The 20,729-nt window shown below is 44.4% G+C and overlaps 1 pseudogene; it reads right to left on the bottom strand.

The window, feature by feature from the left end:
• Positions 1–20,729, bottom strand: part of LOC119435235 (splicing factor, proline- and glutamine-rich-like) — a 42,583-nt pseudogene that overhangs the window by 16,824 nt on the left and 5,030 nt on the right.

Below are 20,729 nucleotides of genomic sequence, written 5' to 3'. Positions count from 1 at the left end.
TGATGTTTTCCTGCATGGCTCCCGTCTCCTGTAATCGGGCTTCCCCGCGTAGTTAAGCACTGGCGGCAGTCGGCGTAGCTGTTACGAGAGATGGCACTAGTGATGCGCTGCCAACGCCACCTAACAGCGAGGTTACTTGGGCGCAAAAGAAGGCGCTGGTTCTTTAGCATTAGGGTCAGCAAGCACGCCGCATGGACGCTTCGCACGTGCGCCGGCTCGCTTCGCAAGACCGTCTCGCGAGGCTAGGAGCAGGACACTGGTATGGATCAACACGGATCGTTAGAATGCGCCACCGTTCGCGTGACTGTACACATGAACAACTAGGCGATGGTGTCATAGCATGGGGCGAACATATTCGCTCGCTGTCCGGTGCTCGCTGTCTGGTCGCAGTGAGTCTGAATTCCTTGATTTGTCGCACCCCCATGTGAATGTTCCATGGGTAGTAATACGGCTAGCATGCATTAGTGTTGAAAGGTGCAATAATGCCCTTTGATTGTTTACACTACTGTGTTGTCATTCCTTTGTCCCAAGAGCACGAGTGAGACCCCACGGTGTCTGGAGACTACTGTAACAAACACAAATGAGTAGGCCGTACATGACCACAGCCGCATATTCCACGCCACAGCCGCATATTCCACGATGGCTACCGTATTTACTCGAATCTAACGTGCACTTTTTTCCCTGATAAAACGGGTCCAAAAATTGCCTGCGCATTAGATTTGAGTACGACCCTAAATTGAGCTACCATATCGCCATCGGCATTTCAATATGGCCGCTTCCTACGCACTTCGAGCCTAGCTCCTGTAGCTTCGACCATGTGCTGTAGTACGTGTGCTTAGGCATTAGTCTACCAACTTAGTAAAACAGCGAATGTTTACAAGTTTATACGGCTGATAAAACTACTACCGTATTTTCTAGACTATAACTCCCAAGACACACACCCCCCTAAAAACGCAGCTTTTTCGGAAAAAAGAAAACGTGTATAAGTCGCAGCGGTGTATAAGACGCACCTGTTCATTCAGTAAGCGACTTAAAAAAAAAATACAGTGATGTTTCACTCCGTAAACGCGGGCCATGCGCAAGCGTATGGGTGCCATATATTTCGCCTCCAGACGCATTTTTGCCGCGATGTTCCATATAGTCCAGGGGAGATAACATCGTCTCCACGAGCCATATGTACTTTATGTCGAATGAAAGCGTGCGACGGTGAGCCGAATCAGGCACGAGGAGGAAAGCGGGAAGGCAGTGCGGGAAGGAGGGAGGGGGGCGGCTTGTATACTCTGGTAGCAACTGCGTAGTTTGCGAAGCGGCGCGCGCTGTATCTTGACAGCGATCTGCAGATGCGATGATTTCAGGGTCAGTCGATTCGCTGGTTGACTTAATTGCTGCGTGTCGCAGCAATTAAGTCAACCAGCGCGCCTCGCGTACGTGGCCATAACATCGAATCCGATTTTGACGGCAGTTTTTCCGGGAAAAGAAAAAAAAACAACGTACAGTAAAACCTCGATAATTCGAAGGTCGCCGGACCACAAAACTTCTTCGAATTAAGCGGCTTTTCGAATTAACCGAAATGAATAAAAAAAATAAAACAAGCAAGAACTTGCTGCAAAAGAAACCGCCTTTATTTTCCATTTCCGAGAAAGATTACTCGAAGTAATCACTGATGCGGGATTACTTGGTGCGGTAGTTCGCCGCCCCTAGTGCCATGCTCTGCAGCTGGCTCACAGCACGTAGCATACAATATCACCCGCACTGCACTCAACAAAGTTGCGGACGATGTTCACGAACAATAACTGCCGCGAAAGCGGCGTGGGGGTGTTTTGACTTCAAAATTTTGACTTGCTGGATATACCGGACAACTTCTACTCTTCTAACAACTGCGTACTTAGTCGCGCGCACCGTATCTTGAAAGCAATCTCCAGACTGCCCTGACCTTTGTATGCGCTGTGCTTTCGCCGCTCAGTTTCCATTGAAGCAATAAATCGCACGAACCTTCGCCGCTGCGGCGCCGCGCTCATGCGCACAGACTCCGCACTTGTTAATTCAGCTAGTTGATTTTTTTCTTTATCTCTAAAGTTTCGGTTACCATTTTGAACGGCGTGTATATTGAGCAGGTGTCTCGGAGACCCATGTCTCAGTGATCGGCGCTAACTCCTGTGCCTTCGTGAGAGCTAAGCGGTGCGAAGCTCGTTGCTTGGATCTCCATGGCGAACTCCGTTGGCGAGATCGCCAACGCGGTGGCGTTCGTGTCGACTGTACACGGAGACGTCACTACTGCGCAAATCCAAGCAAGTCGATCCCCTCCAAGCGTAGTATGAGGCAGGGCATTATTAGTTTTTTTTAAGCCGCACTAATAATTTTCTCTTTTTCGGCCTACGAGTTTTTCGGACTATTTTTCAGTCCCCACGAGCTCGGAAAATCGGTTGGCGACTGTACGGAGCGCCCTAACCTAACCGCCGCACATTGCTACCAGCCGTAAACTTCGAATTATCCGAATAGAGCCACGCGGGCCATTCAAATTATCCGGTTGAATTTGCATTGAGAATGACGGGACCGCTCAAATTCTTCGAATTAACCGAAATTCGAAATTAACCGAGTTCGAATTATCGAGGTTTTACTGTACATAGGTCGCACCAACCAAAACTCAGAAAAAAAAAAAAACGCGACTTGTACACCGGAAAATACGGTATCCTTACTTCGTATAGCTGTCGCAATCGATGCTTCGCCTTTCGGGTGAAACTGGACTTTTTTGTTCATCGTAACTTTAGTGTATCGGGAGTAAATCTTAAACGATAGTTGTATTCTGTATGAAAGCATGAGGTGCGCGGTACTGTAAAGGATTTTTGTTTCCTCTCTTTTGTCACGGAAAACTGGTGTGCGTTACATTGAGGGCGCGTTAGAATTGAGTAAATACGGTAACTCTGACGATGCCAAGGCACTGTCGTGGAGGTTAGGTTGGTGGCCTGAGCCACCACCCATGGCTAACAATCCAGGAGGTGGTGGTGGTGGGGCACCCCTCGAAATTCTTCTTCCCGACGTCGGGAACGCATCTCTTCCTCTTGCCGCTGCTGTTGGAAGAGTGCCTCTTCACGACGACGCCTCTCTTCTTCACGCCTGCGCTCTTCCTCCCGCCTGGAAACAGACATGCACAATTTTACAACATGGCGCATGCATTCTGCAGTGACAATTGAGTATACAGTCAAACCCAATTATATCAAACCAGGTTAAATCAAGTTATACCTCATAGAAAAATTTCTGATACAATCAAACACCTTTACAACAAAGCACTTGGGACTCCACACTATTCCTATACAGGTCACTTCCCATACTGTGAAGCTCCAATGGAGCAGATTAAGCATGTTCGGCAAAATAAAGCTTTTATTCGACAATGAAATCAAAATACTTAGTGAAAACTTGAAATTTTTGTCCCCCATTTCACTCGACAGAATGTGTGACTGCAGCTGGCTTCGAAGTTCCCGATAGGCTTTGTGGCAATACTCGAAAATGATGCAAGGTACAACCGCAGAGTGGTGAATGCCCCTGTCCCCCTTGTCGTAAAAACCTTTAGTTCGTCTGCAGGTGTTCACCTCACTTTTGTGGTTTCACCTATGTTGCAAATGCAAATAATCCTAGAATCTCACAGAAGGGGTTGGAGGGAAGGGAATTACTGATATTACAACTACTGCAGAGCCCGAACCTTCCTACACCAGTCTGCTTTGGTTGACTGGGGCTCCTATGCACATCACAGTTCACTGCGGCTACGCAAGGCAGTAACATCGCGGACACCCAAGTTCCTTCTCTGTACAGGCAAATTCATTGCACTGGTCTTCGCTCTAACACTTTCCTGTCCACGCCTATTCACAGTGATAGCCCGCTATCGATGGTTGCAACTAACGATGTGTGCGAATTCGTATTTTGCCACTTTCCAAGCACTTTAGGACAGCTAGCACCGTTTATTGGGTTATTTAGGACTATTTAGTCAGTTAGGTTTCCGTTTTCTTTTTTTGCTGCACGCGAGTATTTAAGCAAGCTGCCCACGCTAAGCCACAAGAAGCTCAACTGTCATCATAATGACAACAGGTCCTCTTAAAGCGCATCCAAAGAAAGGGCGTGCAACGAGTGCTCGGAGTTTCCAAGATGGTGTCGGCGTCGTGCGCTGGTCATGCTTGAAAATGTAACATTCCTACCGATTCTAATGTATCTGCACGCGTTTTTGGACTTCGGAAGCACCACTGACGCGGAATACAACTTCGGTTAGTCAGATTTTGCTTCAAAGCTGCCATGCACCGAGATATCCTGCGTGTTCTAAAGGTCACAGTTCTTACGTGCAGAGTGCACCTTCGGTCGGGATCATTCGCCAGCCACGCAGCGAGTTGAGTTACGCGCGAAAAGACAGCCGGGAGTCGACCTCGGCATTGTGATTAGGTTAGTCATTGAGGTTAACGTTTTTTTATATCTCAAGAAATATTTTACATAGGATGATGACATTTGCTAGAATAGTGCACAAGTCCTTTGCGTTGCAAATTTATATTCTGAAATTTTTTAGAGGTTTTCTGTTTGAAGCAACCATGACATTTTATATAATTTTTTCTTTCTAAAAAATGTTTTAGAAATTTTTTTTCTCAATTTCTTTTTAATAAACATGCTGTTTTAGAATAGTACCGTCAGACAGAGAATTTCTTCCTTAATTTGATACTACACACTTTAGTATGAGCATGCTCTGTGATAGGAAAAAAAGTATTTACTAGACAACCCAAAAACTGCTGCTTTTCCCATGGGCAGGAAAGTGCTAAAGACATTCACAATACATATGGAAGATACAAATTTGTAATAATTTGATATAAACGTATTTCGTAGTAGAGACATTTGAATGAACTGTGAGGCTGCAGAAAGAATATGTAACAAAATGCATGGTTACAGCGAATATTGAATCCCCACCAGATCAACTCAACTCTACACAGTACCAACCAATTGAGCATCCCCACACAAGCAAGGTGCTCACCATTAGGAAAAAACTGAAAAAATTTCCATGCTTCACTCAAGTGATAGCATTTTGAGGTTTTATCACTCAATGGTTATCTATCAATATCAACAACAGCATCCCGGAGGCCAGGGTTCGATTCCCACCCAGACTGAAATGTACCAAATTTCTTTTCAAAGTCATTAATTTACTTTGTTTACAAAAACCTCCCGAGAAATTTGACGTCAATCTGAGCATTTCCCGACGTGTTTTTACTCCTTGTGCCATAGGCCATTTTTGGTACTCTTTCAATCACGCGTAATGGGGCATATAATGCTTTCACATTAAAAAGCACTGACCTCATTTCTCGCTCCCGGGCCATAAGGGTGCTCTGCTCCTCCATTCTCCGCAGCTCTGGAAACAAGACAGTGCCATTCGTTCATCAGCACAAAACTGAAGTACCTTCACCCAGCCCACTCACTATGCAGGAGTTTATTACATCTGTAGTAAAACTAATTAGGAGAAAGGTTAACCAGGTTCCAGCTTTCCAGTCTTAACTGAAATACAGCAAAAAGCATATGCTGGCAAAGTCCAGCAAGGTGGAGAAAACATAGAAACGCTGATTTTTACAAGGCTGCAGATAGTTTTTCCAAGGCACCTTGCATAAATAAACAATGAACTTGCAAGATTAGCTTACTGCAAAAAGATCCTACAATGACTGAACAAACGTAGCCAATTAAATGAGTATATATATATATATATATATATATATATATATATATATATATTTCACCCAAATATTTATACAACAAACTGCATATTTAAAAAAATTGTATGCAATAACTGCAGAAGTACGAGCATGAGGCTTCTATACGTTAAGGATAGTAAAAAATTGCGCTCTATTTATATATTATCTCTTATAGCCAGAATTTCTTTCAGAAGAACATTTTAATTGCAGTTAGAAATACTTCTGTGCAAAGTAAGAACATCTAAAACTATTCTCACATCATTTGCTACTCTGTGTGAGATTTTTAGACTTCGTTTAAAGAAAACTAAGACTGGCATCTAGCACTTAACAATGCCTTTATATTGGCATGTTTTCGCACTGACAAACTTAGACTTGGCAGGTGAACCGTCTTGTAAGTTATGGCAGTCTGTCGAACAGTTGGTATTGCAGAGATGACAACTTCATTTTATGCCCCTAAATGAATGCAGCCACACGTGTGTCTTGGGAGTTTTTCACCTTCGTTCAAAGCACCATGAGCAAAGCATTGTTCTCAGTGTCACAGATAGCGACACAGTCACGCACTCTTGCTGTATGATTACACACGACCACAAAATCAGAATTTCTCTGCTTAAGTGTCCCGTTTGGACTTGTGAATTCAGATTCGGTGTGTCACGAATCCGTTACAACAGGCTAGACCATGATAAGAGCTTTAGTTGCCACACTAAACAGCACCCTTTATTTGAATTTATTGTTTTACCGATAATCTGCAATATTTGACACGCCACCAAGAAACATGCGGTCAAACAACTGAAACTGAAATACTTATTTATAAAGCACACCAAAAAAAAAAGTTATATCAAAACACAGGCATTTTACATTTACCAAAGGCACCACTGGATGAACAGATGCAACACTGAAGAATTACCATATAGACTGGTGAAAGGGCCGCACTTTTTTTTTTTTTTAATTTGGGGGGGGCGGCCAAGTTGAGGCTGCGGCCCTCACACAGGTGCAACCATTACGTAGGTCTATACACTACGCATTATAGCACACTCCAAGTCCTCTGGCTATTCCTTCAAGAGACTAAAGGGACACTAAAGAGAAACGCTAGATTAAGTTATGCTAATAAAGTCTCTTTTCATTAATTTTCATCTAGAGGTTCATTACTAAAACAGAAAATAAAACCGAACTACCCTTTTCTAATTTTCATGTAACACCAGTGCCAATATTGAATTGAATTGTTGTGCAACAACAAGGTTGCAAGGATGATGACGCAAAAGCTGCACGCAGCAGCTTGAGGAGAACCTGGCCACCTCATACGTTACTGTAACGTCACAAATGTCAATGTATTTTCCCGTATTTGGGATGTTGTGGTGCTGTAAAGTTCTCCAAATTTGCCAAGTTCAATCTTTGCCTCTTTCAGAGTAGAATGTAGTCCATCTTTACCAACTGGGCCTTAGCAGATGCTGCCAAAATTTATGGCGTCACACTAAGCAGGAACCTTCGTTTTTGCATCTTTCTGGCTTATCAAGTCTCCTCTGATGTGTCTCAGATGAAGACACGCGTCGGATGAAGACCTGTGCCTTGGCCGCACCTCGAAAGAATTTGCGAGGACTTCGCCACTGAAAGCGCTAATCAGTCATGAGATCATGAGAATTGTGGCTTGCGCACTCCTTTTGTACAAAATAGAAACAAATTTGCTGATTCATATAAAAGTGGGTTGATGTAGTGAGCATTTGTTTGTTTTCTTGATACCCTCGATAATTTGACATACCATTAATTCAGTCATGTTTTCCGGTCCTGTGAGTTATAAATTAATGAGGTTTTACTGTATTTAGAACACACTTCATGGGTGCTTTTCATCTTTGACAACACAAGAATCTGGTTCAAATTGGTGTCAATGTGCACAAAAGCTGGCAGTAAAAAGACCTTCAAACTATTCCATATAGTTCTGCATGCATCCAACTTTATATCCGCAATGAGTTTTGCATGATCACTTTCGAGCTAATCTTGAAAAGGATTGAGGACAATGTGCATTCTAATGAACAAAAAAGTTGCATGGGGGTATAGAAAACATTGTATAGCTAACCTATTCACCAGTGAACAAGTGGAGCAACACCTTCATTGCACAGCATCCGCATTCAATACCAAAAACATGATGCATCACATACTGGACGCAAGAAAGGTGTACCAATAGTATGTGATTTGATGCAACATTAGTGCTATAAATTATAGCCCTAATATATAACGAGGTTATTGAGCAGACGAGGCTGCAAATCAAAAGCCAGTCTGCAGCAAAACGAGTGCTATGATGACACCACAACTGCAATGTTGCCTGCAAAGTACCGATGACCTTCACTTACAAAACCCTGCAAAGTTGAAATAGATAAGCTTTAGCTGCAAGCAATGTTTCACCAAAAGTGTTCAGTGGAAGGTGCCTTCATTCAAAGCACAGTAGCTGCTGAGTGTCCTACCAATTACCCTTTGCTGGTAATTCAGTACTTCTTATAAGTGCTATGTTCTGTCGCATGCAAACTTTTCCTTACGTTTACATGGGGACTTGTGCATTTAGTGCATGATGCAGTAACAGAAAAGGCTAGAGCAACAAATATAGTTTTAATATCAAAGAAGGATATGCAAAAAATGTGTTTTCTTGTATCCCATTGTGTTCCCTTTGAATAAGTAGTAACTCATGAGGTGTCCTAGCCAGAGGGCAATTAATTACGATTTGGATGTCCCACTTCTGGAACAGCAGGCTGGTACCAATGGCTCAACTCGCATTCAATATCTGTTGGCTGCCAACCTGAAGCACGAAAATGACAGGAACAAAATAAGTAAACTAGCAAAAGAAAAACTGTAATCGTGCTGTACTAGGCAGCCACTGAAATTTTTAAATCAGTTTACAGTGGCTTCAGTGCATGCCACCAAATGAAAGGTGTGAGTACTCCCAAGCTGATGGACATAACAGAATGCCATTTTATCCCAGTACAACCAAGGAAACCATGAACACCTAATACCAGCACATAAAATGAGGTTCAAAACTAGAAAGACATACACAGTACTTTACACACTATTATTTGATGACTCTGAATAACTTACTAGCCCAAATTTCCATTCTAGTGTTGAAATCCACCTTTAGTAAATGTGAAGAGTGCCAGCACAGGGATGGAGTTGTGCATCTTCAACGTCTATGGCGGTGCAAAAAGTTCCATGTGTAATGAAGAAGAGTAACCTGTGCCTCAGCAGCATCGCCACCGGCATGAGCTCGTGGTTGCTGTCCTTGGACGTACGCTTCTGACTGCTACCCGTTCGCCTACATCCGTTGCTAATAAACCTCTTAGCAAGTGGTGGAGGTGCTGGGTAGCAGTCACAATTTCAAGCATGCAATTAAGCCTGCAATTTTAAGCAGGGTAAATCAACATTACGCAAACTAGTAAAGCACCTGCCACATAGAGATTTTAATTTTACTCTTAATTAATGACATTCACTAAAACTGTCAATAGTTTGCCACCACACAGAAAATTTAGAGGCAACTAGAATCAAATGAATTCAGTTACTTATTACTGGTACCAAATGTGCAGTATCGACAGCAGGGCCTTGGCAGAACATAATGCTGAGTCGGATCGCAAATCAAAGGTAAACATTATACATTAAACAAACTTATAAATGCATTGCATGCAGTGCTGAACAGCCCAGCTGTACAGCTAAAACTCACGTTTCTTTGACAGCATGATGGGAGGAAAATGCTACTTTTTATCACAGTGCCAGAAGACATCCCTGTTTTCCACTACCTGACAATGGTGACATACTGTTCATTTCATCCTGCCTAGTTGTGCTCTATGATTATATCAATGGATGCAAACACGGTTGCAATTATTTTCATTTCTGAAATTAAGCATTTTATTTTAATACTGCGATTTTTTATTTGGGGGCCCCCTCACTGCCATTAACATGATTTGCAAATACTTTAGTTTTTCAGACAGACAATGGCGCTGTAAGAGAACATTAGTTAAATGAGCATATGTCAATACATAGATATAAAATCTATTTTCTGCAAACCCTAAAGACTGGCACTCAGACTGGCAGTATATTCGGAATAAATAAGTAAATAATAAATAAAGGTGTGCATAAGACAATAGAATGAATGTCTACTCTTGCAGGCACAACCCCGTCTGTGCTTTAGCTATCCCTGCACATGCTCCCATAAATACATGAAATTGCAAAGCTAGATACAATGCTATAAACCAGGAATTCTCAAATTGGATTCTGTGAAACCCAAAAGTACTGCGAACGGCATTTTAGGGTTCCGTGAGAGGTCAGTTCAAATCTGATCACAATCTTCTACAATGAATCGATTTAGAGAAGAATTTTGCATTGTATTTTGGATTTAACCAAGCTATTGCACACCACATCCACAATAGAGCTTTTTCTGGCCCGTGAGCGCACCAACGGCCGCGAAAGCGCTTATGGGAAATAAGTGTAAAGCAGCAGGAACGAGCGTCACACTTTCGCTTTCCGCCTCCTGCTCCAAACGAGGAGCAGTAGTAACTGAGGCCAAGGTGTTAGTACTGCCCAATTCAAACAAAAACCTCTGTTTACTGTTTAGCTGCGACGGCCTTTCGCCTACCGATCCAGAGCACCACAGCTGAGCTACAATCTCCATCTATTTTGGGCACACCACCCTTAGACTCCTGTGTGATGGCCACCATTGAAAATTAGACATTATAAACAATGTGCAGATTCAGGGGTGGGACTGCCCAAAGTCATTTCGGAACAATTTTTGGAGCAAGTAAAATTGCATTTTGGAGCAGAGTAAATTTCATTTTGGAGCAGTTTGGAGCAGGCCGATCCGAATTTTGGTGGAACAATTGATATGGCAGCACACTTAGAAACCACGATGAAAAAAAAAATGAAAAAAACACGAAGCGCGTAGTAGAAGCACGCTTTATAGCTATAGCATACCAGAATATGGAAGAGTGGATCGAGCGGCGGTACAGCATTTGTTTTCCTGTAAAGCCGAAAACACCGGTGGAACTACAATCGCACTATATTCCTGCGCCGACACTCATGATGATAGCGGAAAATGTTCTCAAATTATGCGGTCCAATCGACGCGCTAACTTAATTTCATGGTCACCATATGTCACCGCAGACCCGGAGAGCCGCAGTCAACCATGGGTTGATATAACGTAAAACTATCCCAATCTGTCTTTATTGCGATATCAATTATATGGACACTCCAGACGCATTTCTGCCGTCATCGTCGCCGTGATGTTCCGTATAAAGTCCAGGGGCGATAAAATCGTCGCCGTGCGCCATATGCTGTATGTGCGAGTGAAAGCATGCGAGGGTGAGCCGACGATGGCGGCTAAGTCTCACACGCACAAGGGAGGAAGCGTGCAGTCTTCGGTCACACGCAAGGTACTATGGGGGGAGGGGAGGAAGGGGGGCGTTCTTGGCGGCTGGTGCGTATGGCGCGGCAGTGCGGGCGCTATCTTGGAAGCGATCTGCGGGGGGACAGAGTGCGAGTGCTCGTAGCTTTGTGCGCGCTCTGTTTTCGCCGCTTAGCTCGAGTTGAAGCGAGAGGCAGCACGAAGGTCAATTCGCTCGCTGCTGCTGCTGCGCTTCCTCACTCCAGCGTTTAGACAGCCAGTTTCCTCGGTCATCGAGTGAGACATGTTCATGTTTGCTTGCATTCGCGTGACACCATGCCTGTTAATTTAGTTAGTAAGCGAATGTTTACAAGTTTATACAGCCGATAAAACTACTATCCTTAATTTGAATAGCTGTCTACTTATTTGCTATCACAATCGATGCTTCGCCTTTCGGACGAAACTGCGACTTCTAATTCCAAATCCGCTATTACCCCTTCGCGAATGTCAAAATGTCTCATCCCTCGACGATGTAGGCATAAAAACAGATGGGAATCCCAACCATTCGTTTCGTACTCGCGTCTGCTGTCAGGCGGAAACTTGTTTCGCACTATCGTCTGCACGCGTCAGCACACGGATAGTTCGAGAAGGGGGGAGGAGTCTATGCTGTCACGTGACTGCCCCAGCAGCGCACCGCTGGTTGGTGTTAAAGCCCCTCCATACACGTTTTCGCCGTGCTGGCGCATGGATGGAGGGGCTTTAGTTGGTGTCAACGTTTTTAGAATAGGTTCAAAAAAAGTAATCTAAAAACGTTGGGGTGTGGGGCGCCCTGCGCGCATTATTCCGCTAGTGTGTACGCACCTAGGGACAGAGTCAGCCGCCCGCTGAACCCGCGGCAGCCTGCGCCTCCCTAATATCTAGTTCGCTCGCAGTCACCTAAGCCTGCTTTTCATTATTTTGCGCCTCAGCTAGGGCGCCTCAGCTAGGGCCCACTCAACCGTATTCTAGTACACACTAAAAACGTCAGCCGAGAGTGGCCGCGAAAGTCCAGTGCGGGAAGCGCCGTCTGCGGAATGTGAACGGCCGCACTCTTTTTCAAAGAACGAATCCGCTCGCTGTTCACGGCCACTGGCGCAGCATGGCGAAATTTCGGTCAATTTTCTGTGTTTGGCGCAGTTTGGCACAGGAATCTGCGTTTGTATCAAAATGGCGCAATTGGCGCAGGAGTCCCACCCCTGAGATTGAATCAGACCTGACGACCTTGACAGTTGAAAATATTATGGTCAAAGCCAGAAAATCCAAATATTTAGCGAATAAACACTAATAACTGTTTTATTAGATACGGACTGCTTATTTTAAGAAATTCTGAATGCATATTCTGTAGAGACGCTGTGAGCACGCATTTGGCTCCATATACAGTATATATTCGCTTAATGAACACACTTTTCTTCCCAAAAAATTTAAGCAAAGTTGGGGGGTACGTTTATTATGCGGTATGAGAACTTTTTCGAAAGAGCAAAAATTGAAAAGTAAGACAGACATTATTTTAAAATGCATTAGATGACTTATCTTTGCAGTAAAAATTGACGTAAGCTACTGTACTTGCAAAGCGTAACAGCATATTATTGCACTTCACACGCATCGAAACCACCAGACCTCTCGCTGGCCGCTTCATCCACATCATGGATCCACAACTTGTCCTCGCAGCCGCTTCCGGACATCTGCCATTATTGCAAGAATCACATTGAAGCGTTGCTTTTCGGCACCTGTGCTTTTGAAAACCACGCTGCGTACGTCTCTTCCTCGACCATCCTGCTCAGTGGCATGTCAAAGTTTATTGGTATCTCATCAGTGTTTCCGTTTTTTGAGCAGATAGGCTCTGTCCTACAGCAGGCGTGTAACTGCTGTAAACGCACACGCTCTCTTTCCTTCAAGTCAGAGTCATAAACTGCATTAATGAGAAGCATTCTTTGCTTCTTCCACCAACTTTACAGTACCTGTCTGTATTTCATTGATCCCTATCCCCACTGCACTGCGCAGGTGTGCAGTAGGGAATGGGGAACAGAATGAAATGAAGATAGAAACGATAATCGCAGTGCCTAACAACCAAGCCTCTTTTCACAGACAGTGATTGGAGGACACAACAAATGGCATCAAAAGAGCCGTACACTTTGCAGGTGCCTGTATTGCCTCATGTGTGCAATGACATGTAAGTAGTACAAGTGTCCCATTAATTTCCACTGCTATATGAAAGCATGGTGTTCCTACTGGGCCCCCAAATGTCACGTGTACATATTCAAAATTTCGCATTATCCAATGTGTGCATGGGCCTCTGCACTGCATACATGATTAGGACACTAATTAAAATATCGATTGGATTATTTAAACGCGTATTCACATGATAATTATTGCACCATCACTTCTGGTCCTCTCCCTGCCTCGTTAAAAGAAAGGGCTGCTGAGAATGCCTGTTGCTGATGGACTTGTTAGCTGGCATTGAGCCAGCACGCCAGACCAATCAGTTTTGCATCGCACGAAACACGAGCCTCTGTCCCTTGAGTTCCCCATAGCTGCGGCAACCTGAAAGCAGTGCTCACTCTCGCGCAGCATGTTGGCCTCGTGCTCGTAGAGAAGTGCCTCCATCTGGTCCTCGAGTGAGCGGCGGCATGACAGGACGTCCTGCTCGAGCTGCTCGCGACGTGCCGTTCATCGTCGTACAGCTTCTTCCAGCGCATAGCGAACTCGTACTCAAACGAGCCCACCTCAGCCAGCCGGGGACCCGCCTCTCGCTCCTTCTGGAACTGCTTGTTGTTTGGCTGGAAGTTCATCTCTGGCAGGCCATCATCTTCATCGCGCTGCTCCAGCGGTTCAACCACCACAGGACGAGGGGTGCTGGCCACCATGGAAGTATAGAACAGTGGTAAGGTGGGCTGAGACTGACAGGTGGCATGGAAGAATCGCAATAAGAGAAGTCATGAATTTGGTGCTTTTAAATTCTTTATACAGTATGAGAGTTGGACTGTCCATAAACTTCAAGAATCTTTAAAAAATCATGTCAGTTATTTTAGTTTTTGTCCAATGCTTTTTTTGTCAAAACTATCAGTCACAGAGCTTTCAAATATTGCAAAACGAAGGACAATGGTGCACTACACGACTAGAACTAGAGCAATGTAGATATGTAAAATATTAGGGCAACAACTTTTTTTTTTTTACATAGTGCAACAGCCACTACGACATGGTTTTTATTTGTTTACTAGACTACCATTGGGTGTGGATAATGGTTTTAGTTCCCCCATTTGTACAAGGCAATAACTCAATTGTTCACAAAGTTTAGTTTCACATACACCAAGCAGTTCTTAAGAAAAAGATACAAAAGTGTCCTAAAATCGCATTCTGAGAAAAATGCGCTTCAAACTGCTTGATATATCAAAACATCCCTGGATTATAGACTTTTTCGTGGTGAACATTGCTGTAGCATTTTTTTGTTTCTGAAGCCCTTTCATTGCTGCTTTGCTTCAGCTTTTAATTTGAATTGGCTTTTCCTGCCCGGTGTGAGTCCATCGGTAGCATGCACATGGAAGCACACAAATGTTCGGCCAGAAGTGACCCTTAGGTACTTTAAAAGCACGCTTGAATTGCAGCAGTTGGCATAAAACTTGTGTCAGTCTTTGCGTTTTCGCCATCAGCAGCACTAAAAGGGCATGAAATTGGTCTTTGACAGGCCCAGCTAATCTGAGAGTGCGCGCACCATAAACAAAAAGTGCACGAGAATGACAGAGACCTACCTAGATGCACTACATAGGAAATAAGCCACGAGACTAGAACTTGAATCAAACACAAGTTGTTTTTCTATGATGAAAGCTCCATACGAAATCGACAACATGGCAAGGCGTCACTTGTTGCGTCACTTTAGGTTGATGCAACAACAAAAATTGACATAAGTATGTCAGACGTGTGTACCAAGTGTTTTATATTTTTTGAAAGCTGCAGAAATACACTATCAAAGGAAGGCAAAACAAGAAAATCTTTATTTTTGACCACACGGTCTCACCACTTTGAAGAGACATCAAGGCAAATACTAAGTCAATGTGGACTGTTAAAATGCCATTCCAGACACCTCGCAGCGCTTGTTTCATTGTGAAAAAAAGACTTAGTTTAATGAAAATTGTGTCTGAAGGGCCCGCATGCCTTTAATGCAGTTAAAATCACCCGCAATTGAGAGGGGAGGAGTGACACTGCATACATACCTCATCACCGCCCTTCACTGCCGTCAGTGAGTAAAACGGCAGCTGACAGATGGCGCTGTGGCTTTTAGTGCAAAACGTAAACACGCGGCCATAGAGAAAATGAGCCAAGAGAGGCGTTGGATTCGTCACTGCAGCTGCTTTTGGTCAAGTGGCGTGGATCGTTTGGCCATCCCGCGACATAATATAGACTTGGCATTCTCTGCTACTTGCAGTCTCTGCAATTTTCACGAGCCAGCAAAACCAGCACAGCTCTACGCGATAATGAAACTATTGAAATGTGATAGTGCTGGCGGCGAAGAGTCAAGCAAAAATTAAACCTTTTGACCTTCAACATCATTGTCAAGAGTAACATCAATCAGTTCTTTCTATTAGAAATTGAATAGAACTGAACAAGTAGCATTTTTCTTCCGTTTTATAATGCAATGCAATAATCTTTTTATTACGAGTGGTTGAGTACTGGTGACAGAATTATAATAAGGGGTGCCTATGTCATCGGCCTAGTTAGTACTTGAATGTCCTACAAGAATCTCAAATCGTGTCCCGCATTCACCTCAATTCTCGATTACCAAAGCACTGTTCCCAATTTTTTTTACACCTTAGATGTTCTCGAGCAAGTTGACTTCAGCTTAACTTAATACTTGCCTTTAGTGCCTCTTTAAATGGCCCCTTCCCCAGGCCCATTGCAAGTTTTAGTTATACACTGGAAGACGTCATGTCTAGGGATAGTTTTACCAAATAATTTTTCAAATCAGCTTATTATTGATGAAGATGGAGAAACTGAGTGCCCTGTTACCATACCACCAGGAGGCAAGCGCAACTGCCTAAAGAGACTCTTTCCCCTCAGTAGTGTCTGCAAACAATGTTCCATCCCGCCTTCTTCCACTATCGAAGCCGAGGGATCGCGCCGGGTTCACTTGACGAGCACCGCTTCTTGTTTTCTTTCTCCCATCTGTTCCGCGCAGTACATTTCCGACGGCGCCGTTGCGCATTGGACGATTTACCAAAGTTAGTGTCACAGCACTGCAATACTTTGCAGAAATGATCATCAAGTATGTACTGTGCTTGTCTGTTTTAAGATGGCCAAACCTGGGGAAAGGGCCTTCAACGAGGCATGTGCTACAAGCTTAGCAGTCAACACGCTTTATAGAATACTATCTGGTCGGCAACATGGAACTGTCCTGCACTGTGAACATCAAGATTTTTTGTTGTTGTATAGACAGGACTCTTATTTTGGCATACATGCTGTGCAGGATTGAGTGCTCTATACCATCAGTCCCATGCCACAAGCTCAAAAATCCAAATAGATGCAAAAGCCCTAAGCAAGCAAAATTTGTGACAAGAATATATGAGCCTGCAATATGTGCATACACATTGATTTATAATGAAACAACTGCCTAGTGCAGGCAGAGAAAGACAAGGAATGGAAGTAGTCAAATGTGTAAATCTGTAAAACTACCAAAGCAGAATACAGTCAACTTCTATCAATTGGGCCTTGACGGGACCAGCGAAATCGATCTAATTATTTGCCAGGTCAAATTAAACAAGATGTATACAAAATTTCCCAACACACCCTGAATAAATGCGCGCCCACTTTCTGTGTGTTCAAAGTAGAAAACTAACGAAGAAATTACATTAAACCTCCTAAACAAAGCAATAATGTAACGCGCACCCGATGTTTTAGCTATAAAAACGTGTTGCAAAATAGTGGCCTGTTTCCTGAAATCAGCTTTCCCACATTATTTTTAACCCTTTGAGGGTCGAATTTTTTTTCCCAAATGTGACCCCCCAGGGTCGATTTTTTTTATTGCTGATTTAAATTCTCCGAAAGAACCTATTTCGAAAAAATATGGTCGCAAATTTTTTTACAGAGACAGTAAAGTAAGGAAAAAATTGTTTGTGTTGTAAAATACACAATGTTTATTCATGAATAAGAAGATAAGCGCATTGAAAAATGGTTGTGCACACGTCCGGAAACCGAAACAAGTGTGAAGCCTTCGTCTTATCGCCAAGAAGGTGCGATAGAGCTTTTGTGGTCTCCAAAAAAGGAAACGCAAGAACGGCAGCATCGTTTGTGTATATACGAACCTGCCTGGGAACAGGTGTAATCGCGCTGCGGTGGGCAATAAACGATCCGAGTAACAAGCGGTCACCCTTTGATAGATTTGAAACCAGATAGCCATCAGTTTAGCGCATGCAACAAGCGGGATCAGTCGCAGGAGAAAACCGTAACTTGCCGCTGGCGCCGCGCGCGCGCCCGGATGGACAAGCGATAGCTGACGCGCCGTTTCCATTAAAAAAAAGAAAACAGAGAGGAATTGGCGCAAGTAAAAAATTCCATGTTTTTGTCGAGTGGCAGCACATGCCAAGTGAAAGAAATGATTGAAAGAGGCGCTTTTTAAATGTACAAGTGATAACGTACATGTACGTCATTGACCATTTTGAAGGTGTTCGCGGAGGACGTACATGTACGGCATTGACCCTGAAAGGGTTAAAGAGCCCCTCACCAGGTCTGAGCATTTTGAGCAGACAAGCGCAGTGCACAATGCGCGCTCACGATCGTGTCTGCAAAGATTTACATCGCTACACGCCGCGGAAAGAGCTGAAATTTAAACTAAAAGCTGTCTGACCTCGCAGGCGCCGCGCTAAACACGGAGGGTTAATGTATATGTGCAAGTGCACCTACGTACATGTCTATGCTGTAACGTCAGTCCCAGTGACACGCGTCTTCAAGGATTATTCAAGGCAGCGCGAAACCGTGTGCTGCGAGTAACGAGACAAACGCAACAGCTTGCACGCAACACTGTCAGTGGATGTGCGCCAGCAGCAAGAGAGAGAGAGAGAAAAAAAAAAAGGCTGGTCCTGTGAGGTATGCATCACATGCTCAAGCTCCAGTATGGGAGAATGCAGGGAACGCATTTCACTTGTGGAGGCTAGACGGCGCAAGTGGAGAGAGTGTGCATGTTGGCGGTGAAGCTCGCCTCCTGAAATCATGGGTTCGCAGCAGCGAAACATTTCTATTTCGGCTATTAATGAACCAATTTTTAAAATTTTTGCAATAGAACACTCCCTAGAGGTCACATAACTTCCAGTGTATAACCGAAATTATGTGGCCTGGTGAGGGGCCCCTTAAGTGGCAGGAGCAGTGTGTGGCAATACAGTGGCAACTGCCTCAGAAGCGCAGCCAGTTTGGCACGTGCCCAAGGAGCCTCCAGTGCGTGGTAATATTGAACTGCTGCATCAGGCAAGTTACTAGAAACGTCACATACTGGCAGATTCCGCCTTAAAAGGCGTAAAATGAACAATTAAACTTTGTTGTAAACTAAAGAAAAAGGTTTGTTATATTCACTTAAAGAAAATTTGCTTTGCTATACAGTCGAACCACTTATAACGATAACATATTTAACAATATATCGGTTATAACAATGAAAAGCTGCTGCACCGTCACTTTTGCATGTTTTCTATGGTGAAATAACCCGCTTACTACAATGCCCCCATGCCACATTATCGGTTATAACAACGAAGTCTGGCTACTGGGTGTCCGTGCCGAAAGAGAATGGAATGCGGAATCCTTGAAAATAAAAAATAAAATAAGAAATTTGGGCCACTGCACGTCACCGCACGCTCTTTTCCAGCCTTCTACGTACCGCCAGCCTCATGCGCCTCTCTCCCGTCGCCCTTACCCCCTGATACAAATGCGCTGCGCCCATAGATCTGCGCAGCGCCCCTCTCCAAAACAAGAATGGATTGTGCCAACTGTGCTGACAGCAAGACAGCGCGGGGCGCTGCTCCTGCTGCGCATTTCTGCCAACGGATAAAGTCGGTCGCGCTCGTCTTTGTCGGATGCATTGAAGTTGTTCCAGGCCACAGGGTTTCGCCCGTTTCGCAGCCTCGTTTGACTCGCCGTCGAAACGGAAGATGGCCGATTCGCCTGCTGATCATCGGCAATGCACGACGTTGCCATTCAAAAGAAAGCACACTGCTATAGATTTGGAAACGAAGTGCTTCTAACCGATGAGGCAATCATCACGAACGTGCTCACATCAGATAGCGACGGCGACAGTGACGACAGCAGCAATGATGCGGTAGGACAGGCTGCCTCAACGTTGTCCTCGCAGGAGGCGCTGCAGATGAGTCAGTCCCTCCAGGGCTTCGTTTTTGCAAGGGACCTTGGCGAGATAAGGATGTTGGCAAGCTGCGATCGCGTCAAGCAAGCAAGGCTGACAGACATGGGGTTTTCTCGGGCAAGCCCGTGAGAAGTGCGTGGCGAGCTGCTAGCGGCGATCTCGCCCCAGCGTTTCTTCTGGATTTCTTAAGCTGAGAGACTGCCGCAGCAACCTTCTCGCATTTTTTAAAAGGCCACTATTGAGGCCACCAAAGCGACACCTAGGCGGAGCTCGCATGTCACTTGACGCTCGTGACCCTCCTTTGCAGTTGTTATAGCAGTGCCATTCTTGAAAGCCGACAGCCATGGCTTGTTACACGCGATAGGAGTTAAACGAGTCAACTCAATCGGCAGTCGGATGGAGGAAGGTGGTGGAGAGGCGCACTATAGTTTTGTCACAACAGCTCTGCCATCCCCCTTTCGATTTTGTTCACACAGCCGGTTATAACAATTATCGGTTATAACAATGGAATTTTCGTAGCACTTGAATACTATTAAAGTGGGTTTGACTGTAATGAGATAAAAAGTGAATGGGTTTGGTATTTCAAGGAGCATTACAATGACTATGTTAAAATTTGTTATTAAATTTAAAGGGTGCCTGAAACGGTTCAGACAAATTATGTAGAGGCGTACAGTACAGCTACAATAAAACATTCATGCCGCAATTTAAGTGAAGCATCTGGTATTAAGAGAGCTACAGATAATTACAAGTTACCCTCCTCCTTAGCCATGCTTTTTCCTTAATTGGTTTGCCGAGTGATCGGGGCTAAGCTTCGCCTTCACTGGCTCAGTGTCACAATGCGATGTTGTGTCCTCTACTTCCGGCCTTGGAGCCAGCGCGCGAAGCCTCTCCAACCTCTTCGCTAGTCGCCTGGCCATCGATCCCCAGCTATCCAAGCGTTCTGTCGCAGCACTGAGCATGTCTAGTATTCCGGTAAATGCAGGCAAGCTGGGCTTTTCAATGTATGGATGGAGGCATGAACTAAAGCCGCTCCGTACTAGCCCTGCTCTGATGAAGGGGCTTTAGCGTAAACGTAAACAGCCTCCTTGGTGCAGTCTCCCGGTGGTGCAGAAAAAAAAAACATTAAATGATGGGGTGTTACGTGCCAATACCACAATCTGATTATGAGGCACACCGTAGTGGAGGACTCTACCACAATCTGATTATGAGGCACACCGTAGTGGAGGACTCCGGATTAATTTTGACCACCTGGGTTTCTTAACGTGCACTACAACGCAAGCACACGGGCTTTTTGCATTTC

This window comes from Dermacentor silvarum, unplaced genomic scaffold (assembly GCF_013339745.2).
Source record: "Dermacentor silvarum isolate Dsil-2018 unplaced genomic scaffold, BIME_Dsil_1.4 Seq557, whole genome shotgun sequence".
NCBI classification, from domain to species: domain Eukaryota; kingdom Metazoa; phylum Arthropoda; class Arachnida; order Ixodida; family Ixodidae; genus Dermacentor; species Dermacentor silvarum.
Note: the sequence above shows the minus strand (reverse complement) of the source record. Positions and strands in the feature narration are given on the sequence as shown.